The 7,390-nt window shown below is 42.7% G+C and overlaps 1 protein-coding gene across 5 annotated transcripts in view; it reads right to left on the reverse strand.

Annotated features, from left to right (window-relative positions):
- LOC129827957 (leucine-rich repeat and immunoglobulin-like domain-containing nogo receptor-interacting protein 2) overlaps positions 1-7,170 on the reverse strand; it is a 407,967-nt gene extending 400,797 nt beyond the window's left edge. For 4 of the 5 annotated variants that reach the window (XM_055889266.1, XM_055889268.1, XM_055889267.1 and 1 more), the window contains exon 1: positions 6,540-7,170. The gene's annotated coding sequence lies outside the window, so the exon portion shown is untranslated. The other variant, XM_055889270.1, reaches the window with a different exon arrangement.
- Positions 7,171-7,390: the final 220 nt, after the last annotated feature.

Consider the following 7,390-nt stretch of genomic DNA (forward strand, 5'->3'; position numbering starts at 1 on the left):
AAGGTACCACGTTCATCTGTACAAACACTAGTATACAAGTATAAACACCATGGGACCACGCAGCCGTCATACCGCTCAGTAAGGAGACGCATTCTGTTTCCTAGAGATGAATGTACATTGCTGCGAAAAGTGCAAATCAATCCCAGAACAACAGCAAATGACTTTGTGAAGATGCCGGAGGAAACAGGTACAAAAGTATCGATATCCACAGCAAAACGAGTCCTATATCGACATAACCTGGAAGGCCGCTCAGCAAGGAAGAAGCCACTGCTCCAAAACCGCCATAAAAAAAGCCAGACTACGGTTTGCAACTGGACATGGAGACAAATATTGTACATTTTAGAGAAATGTCCTCTGGTCTGATGAAACAAAAATAGAACTGTTTGGCCATAATGGCCATAATTCTGTTTCGAGGAAAAAGGGGGACGCTTCCAAGCCGAAGAACACCATCCCAACCGTGAAGCACGGGGGTGGCAGCATCATGTTGTAGGGGTGCTTTGCTGCAGGAGGGACTGGTACACTTCACAAAATAGATTGCATCATGAGAAGGAAAATTATGTGGATATATTGAAGCAACATCTCAAGACTTCCAAAGTTGTGGCAAAATGGCTTTAGGACAACAAAGTCAAGGTATTGGAGTGGTCATCACAAAGCCCTGACCACAATTGCATAGAAAATATGTGGGCAGAACTGAAAAAGCGTGTGCGAGCAAGGAGACCCACAAACCTGACTCATGTAAACCAGCTCTGTCAGGAGGAATGGGCCAAAGTTCACCCAACTTATTGTGGGAAGCTTGTGGAAGGCTACCCGAAACGTTTGACCCAAGTTAAACAATTAAAAGGCAATGCTACCAAATACTAATTGAGTGTATGTAAACTTCTGACCCACTGGGAATGTGATGAAAGAACTAAAAGCTGAAATAAATCATTCTCTCTACTATTATTATATGACAATTCATTATTATACTATATGACATTTCACATTCTTAAATTAAAGTGGTGATCCTAACTGACCTAAGACAGGGAATTTTTACTAGGATAAAATGTCAGGAATTGTGAAAAACTGAGTTTAAATGTATTTGGCTAAAGCCTATGTAAACTTTCAACTTCGACTGTACAAGGAGTACCAGTACTGAGTCAATGTGCAGGGGTACGAGGTAGTTGAGGTAATACAGTATGTACATGTGGGTAGGGGTAAAAGTGACTAGGCAATCAGGATATTTAATAAACAGAGTAGCAGCAGAATATGTGAATGTGTGTCTATGTGTGAGTGTGTGTGTGTGGCATCAACATGCAGGGCAAAACAATTAGGATGAACACATAATAAAGGGGGTCAATTTAAATTGTCCGGGTAGCCATTTGATGAAATGTGAAATGCAGACGTATGGATTTGGAGTAGAAGCTTTTCAGGTGCCTTTTGGTACCAAACTTGCACTAGGTACCAAGTTGTGATGCAGCCAGTCAAGATGCTCTCAATGGTGCAGATGTTTAACTTCTGATGTCGCATGAAAAGTCTTTTCAGTCTCCTGAGGGGGAAGAGGTGTTGTTGTGCTCTCTTCACGATTGTGTTGGTTTGTTTGGCCCATCATAGAAAGTACTTAAAGCTCTCGACCCGCTCCACTACAGCCCCGTCGTTGTGAATGTTCGGCCCTCCGTTTCCTGTAGTCCACGATAATCTTTTCTGTCGATGAGGGAGAGATTGTTGTCCTGGCACCACACTGCCAGGTCTCTGACCTTCTCCTTATAGGCTGTCTCATCGTCGTCTGTGATCAGGCCTACCACTGTTGTGTTGTCTGCAAACGTAAAGTGCATGCAATCGTGTGTGAACAGGGAGTACAGGAGGGGACTGAGCACACACTCCTGAGGGGCCCCTGTATTGATGGTTTGCGTGGCTGATGTGTTGTTGCCTACCCTCACCACCTGAGGGCAGCCTGTCAACGCATGCCTTGTGAATGTTAGCCTTTTTAATGGTTTTACTCACATCGGCTACGAAGAGCATGAGCTTAATGTAGAATACCACTGCATTCTATAGTGTTTTACTGTTTAAATTACAGAAAGGTGTTACAGTGTGCTGTAAAATAAATGTATGGTATTTTACTGTGTATTCTATGATAAACTACTGCATTCAGTTTATACAGTGTCGTACTGTTGATTAATACAGTAAGTTACTGATAAAATTACAAAAACGCTGACAGTGTACGTCCTCTCACCCCCGCTCCCGACACGTAACCCATCTGACCCTTACTAATGCTTCCTGTTGACAAACTCGGGAGGGATAGAGGGGACTTTGCTAGAGGTGACCCGCAGACGCCAGTCCCGGCAGTTCACTCAAAGAGGTCGTGGTCCAAAGTGACACTGTTGACAGGGTCACTGTCAACAGGAGTTGTCCACGATCTGTCCTCAAGCCCCAGCCTCTCCTCGTGTGCTCTTCCCAGAGGGATTTGCACTGCCACCAATGGTCACTCTCTGCCATCCACCACTGGAGCAGGGGACAGAGGATTCTGCCACGCCACGCTCATGCGGCATGGACACTGTCCTGGTTTCATGCACTTAATAGAAAACAAGTTTCCTTTTGTTTATGATTTTTGGTGGGTGAACTGTGAAACCATCACTACCTTTGGTAGCACTGCTGCTACAAGCGAACCACATTTTAGAGACCTAGTGGTGCTCCATTTGACAAACCAATGTGATAGGAGTCAATGAGTATTCATAAATGTTAATTGGAGAAAATATCATCTACATACTGTAGCTTGGTATCCATTAGACTTGATCTATATTCAACACAAGGTCCTCTTAAAAATGTCTTTAAGAAAGCTGGCTGTCTACACAGTACAGATGTGGGACAACTGAATACTGGAATAAACATGTACACTATGTAAAAAGCCAGCATGCGCTTAGTGGCCTGATTTGTGTAAGCATGTGGCTAAGTAAAGCCTGAAATGTATTTATAATTAGCCTGAAATGGATTTATCAGCGGTGCATCTATCAGCCTGTCAGATATTGAATATTCACCCAAGGGATCCGTTTAACAAGAAACAGTGGAGGAGAAAGCGTATTCAAGCCCAAATCAAAATCATTTCCCAAAACAGATGGAAGACGGTCATTCATGTTGACGCTAGACATGCCAACGAGACACTGCATGTGTCTCTTTTCATAACGACCTGCGTATTTCTGTCGCCAAGGCACAGTATGACAATGCCATTCAGGCTCCTCACTGTACCCGACAAAGGTCATTGTGTCGAAAAAACCTGAAACCCAATGTTGACAGAACAGAGAGCATTGATTTTCCTATTCCTTAATGGACTGTCTAAAAATATGCCACTGTGCTCTGGCCACGTATTCCCTTTCACACAGTTGAACCACGCTACTTCTGACAGACAAGTCAACCTCCTATAATGGCAGAATTTTTGCTTCTACAGTCTGGATAATAACAACTCTGTTATATTACAGTAATGTTCTACAGAGTGCTTTCAGACAATTGGGCAGGATGGGGGCATTTAAGAACACTACAGTTAATTGCCCAGGACAGAAAGAAGATCTTTTAGTGTCCACATAAACGCTGAGACGCCTGCGAATCTCAGAAGAATGCATAGAGGATGCTCTGGTAGAATTTCCTCGTCTAAATCAATGCATAGAGTTACCTTCTAATGGCTAGCAAACATTGAATATGACTGAATCTCTAGAGCGAAAGTGGGCCTTCTTATTCATCATTGAAGGTCTGACAAGTCCTCTTGATGTATGAGTAGTTTACAGTTACATAGCAACCCAGGTAATAGGACTTAAGTGCAATCGTTCCAGTTCCTCTGTGGCTACTCTAACCATGATTGTCCAATCCTTCCAAGCACATCTTACACATGTGCTGTATTAGCCCGGAAGTCTTCCTTCCCTGAAGTAATCCCCAGCTTTTTTCTCACTGATGCAGAGTGCTTGTTATTAGCCTTCACTGTCGTGCCTGTAAATGTATCCCTCTCACTCGTCACATTTAGTTCTGTAGAACACTGAAGTGCACTGTTTTTGCGTGACCCATCTGCACATTCTAATTTAATTGTAGTTTAGTACAACTGCCACAGTTGTATACAATATAATAACCCTAAATACAGTATGCTTGTCTGCACCTCAGCTAAAAATCGGGGTAAAAGATTGAAAGGAATGTAAATCTTATTCATTACATTTAGTAATTGCTTGCTTTTCTAAAGTCTCGCAACCTTGTCAGCAGGCATGTCAGCTAAGGTAGTTAGACAGGCTATACTTACTTGATTGATAGCCTGAAATGGCTTGGTAGCTAGTTATGAGGTTGGGAGATTGGGAACCTATCTAGCTGGCTAGCTAAAAGGGGCTAGTATTACAGAGAAAAAACAAAACATTGTGTTTCATTCAAAACAATCCCCCTATTCTTTATGCAAACACATTCTGGTTAAATTGTAATAAGTAATATTGGCTATAAACAAGTCTTAACAAATTCCTGATTAAACTATAAGGCATAATTCACAATATTTCATCTATGTGATTTCAGAACGCAGAAATTATAGAAAATGATGTATTATAATTGGAAGCACTTATGTCATATTTCAGCTGCTTAGTGATGAGCATTTATACTGATTCAAACCGTACCTGTATGTAATAAATCAAAAGCACAGCATTTTTGACATCAAAGTTGTTTTCTTCTCTCATTTCTATCCGCTTGTTAATGTGTCGTCTACGATTCGGATTAATAACTGGGGAAAAATTATAACTTCCTCTCTGCTCCATCCATACTATATGATTCAGTGGATGCATTATTCTACTGAAATGGAAGACCAAGTCTTTGACTCCTTTGCCAGCATCAGACAGAAAATACTGACCGCACCTTTTCCCTTTACAGGAGTTGGAGACACACACTCAAACAAGCATACGCACACAAACATAAACACACACAAGCATACACACACACACACACACTCCTGGACTAAATCATTTAGCAGATTCAAAAAGCCGTGAAAGCAAAATCGCCATTGCTTATTGACAGTGAACAGCCGTACAAGGTTTAATGAGATCCAATTCAGATCTTCCTTTACCCATGTAACCCCGGATCATAGTCTGTGCGTCAGTGCTGACATAGCTAACACTCGATAAAACATCAAAGCAGATGAAGCGCACAGCTCTGGACACACATACACCCACACACTCAACACACACACACACACACACACACACAAACACACGTCTCCCATACTGCTCATTAGATTACACCTATACCTGGACTGTGCAAACAAAAAGATGAAAAGCCAACAGTCTCTTTCATGAGGTAACATGTGAAAACACACGTTAATTCCAATACCAGAGCTTTGTCACATTGATGGGCAACTTCCTATATTTGAAATATTGTTTTCTTTTTTTTATTTAACCTTTATTTAACTAGGCAAGTCAGTGAAGAACATATTGATATTTACAATATCCCTTGACCAGCATTATATTACAGATAAGACATAGCCAGTCCTATTGGTGGACATTTAGCAACTGTACCTCGGGAACTGTCTTCAACTTCCAGCCCCCCTCTCCTGCCTGATACACCCCCTCTAGCCCCCTGTTGGTGTCTCTAGAGGCAAAAGCATTTAGTGGTCACTGGTTTGCATGCTACACGAGGTAGAATCATAATAATGCTCCCCAGCAGGGGCAGGCTTTGACAGGTACAGGCTATTTATTATTCCATTATTTTCAATATTTCAGGGCAGGCAGGATAAATCACAAATACTGCAGCCTGTTCCTACAAAAGATATATCGATAGGGAGGTGCTGTAGATTCACTCTAACGATGCTGCGTTAACCCCCTCTTTTATATCCCTCAATCATCCTATGAATCACTTTCTTCTCATTTACATTCAACAAGGACCTTGAGGAGAGAAAACACATGCTTATCTACGCGTTTCATCACACTTTCAGCTTAGCAGGAACAAAGATGGGCATGACCGTAGGACAGGAACGATGCATTGCATAACAAGATTTTTCTTGAAAAACTCGCAAGGAACTGATGGCAGAAGTATGATGTGGGGCATTCAAGACATTCGGGCAGCATTGAAACACCGAAAACAATCTGTCTGCTGCGATAAAGGAGAAAACAGCCGTTCGTATGCAGAGTGGCGGTGGCTGTGCAGCTGCGGCTCGGTGGTGGGTGTTGGTGGTTAAAATAAAAGAGTAATCCCATTGCGAATAGATATGGCCCTGACAAAGACGAAGACAAACACCAGTGGTAATTATGACCTTCCGCCCAGGCTTCCTGCTGGAAGCTATGATGCAGAGACCGAGTCCCCAAAGATAAATTGCTTTCCACACTGGCATCATATCAATCATGCATAGGGATAAGGTATGAGGAAGAGATATCACAGAAACTTTTCACATCTTATGGATGTCATTAACAGCCTGGTGATCACTCAAACACACATACCTTTCCGTCTGATTCTTCTCCCTTTTTTCTTCTGCTGCTGAGTATTGCAGTTACCTAACACAGGATGAGTACAGTAGCTGGTTGGCTGATACACCGGGAGAGTTGAAGATAGGTCCTTACCTTGAAATGCCATCCAGGATCCAATAGTCCACAAGATTAGCTGACTGAAGCTGAGAGGTCCAAAAAAGAAAATGATGCTTCTCAAGTTCACCTGGAACAGGAGCCTTTGAATTCAAAATACCTTAAAGCGTTTTTTTTTTTCTCTCTAAATGATGTCTTTCACTGCTGTGAGCTCCTACTTCCTTTATTTCCCTGGTTGTGCTGTATCTTTCTGTTGCGTCCCTTGGTATTCCACCTTATTAAACCCAAACGCTGATTGGATCTTCTCCTCTTTTGTTGCAGACAGGCAGGCAGCGATTAATTGTGAGATCCACAGAGGGAGAACACTCCTCGTGCGCACTGGCTTCACTGCAAATGACTAGAGGTAGTCTGTGCTCTCCACACCTCGAAGATGGGAGCTGTCCTCTGTTCAGCCCAGCATTGGGGGGAGGGGTCCCCCAGAGTGCAAACTTTCAGACACCTCTCACCACCCAATAGGAGGTAGAAGTGGATAGCGAACTCTTCTTGTATAATATTCTCTATTTTTCCCCTTCCAATTTGCCTTGTTTTGTAGCTCTCCTCTGTAGAACGCTGTCTGCTGAGAAGTGGAAGAATGAACGCAGCTCTCTCTCTCTCTCTCTCTCACACACACACACACACTCCCCTCCCTGCAACTCCCACCCCCTTGTTTTTGCTCCCTTCCTCTCTCTCTCTCTCCTCCCTCTTGCTCTCACTCCCATCTCTGTCGTCTGACAATTACCTCTTTGGCATTCACAGTCGTGTCAGATAGAAAAGGTTCGCTGCCTGCACTTCTTAGGATCCCTTAGGGATACAAATAATGGTCTGATAAATATGGGAAGCAAAATAGAGAG

This window comes from Salvelinus fontinalis, chromosome 29 (assembly GCF_029448725.1).
Source record: "Salvelinus fontinalis isolate EN_2023a chromosome 29, ASM2944872v1, whole genome shotgun sequence".
NCBI classification, from domain to species: domain Eukaryota; kingdom Metazoa; phylum Chordata; class Actinopteri; order Salmoniformes; family Salmonidae; genus Salvelinus; species Salvelinus fontinalis.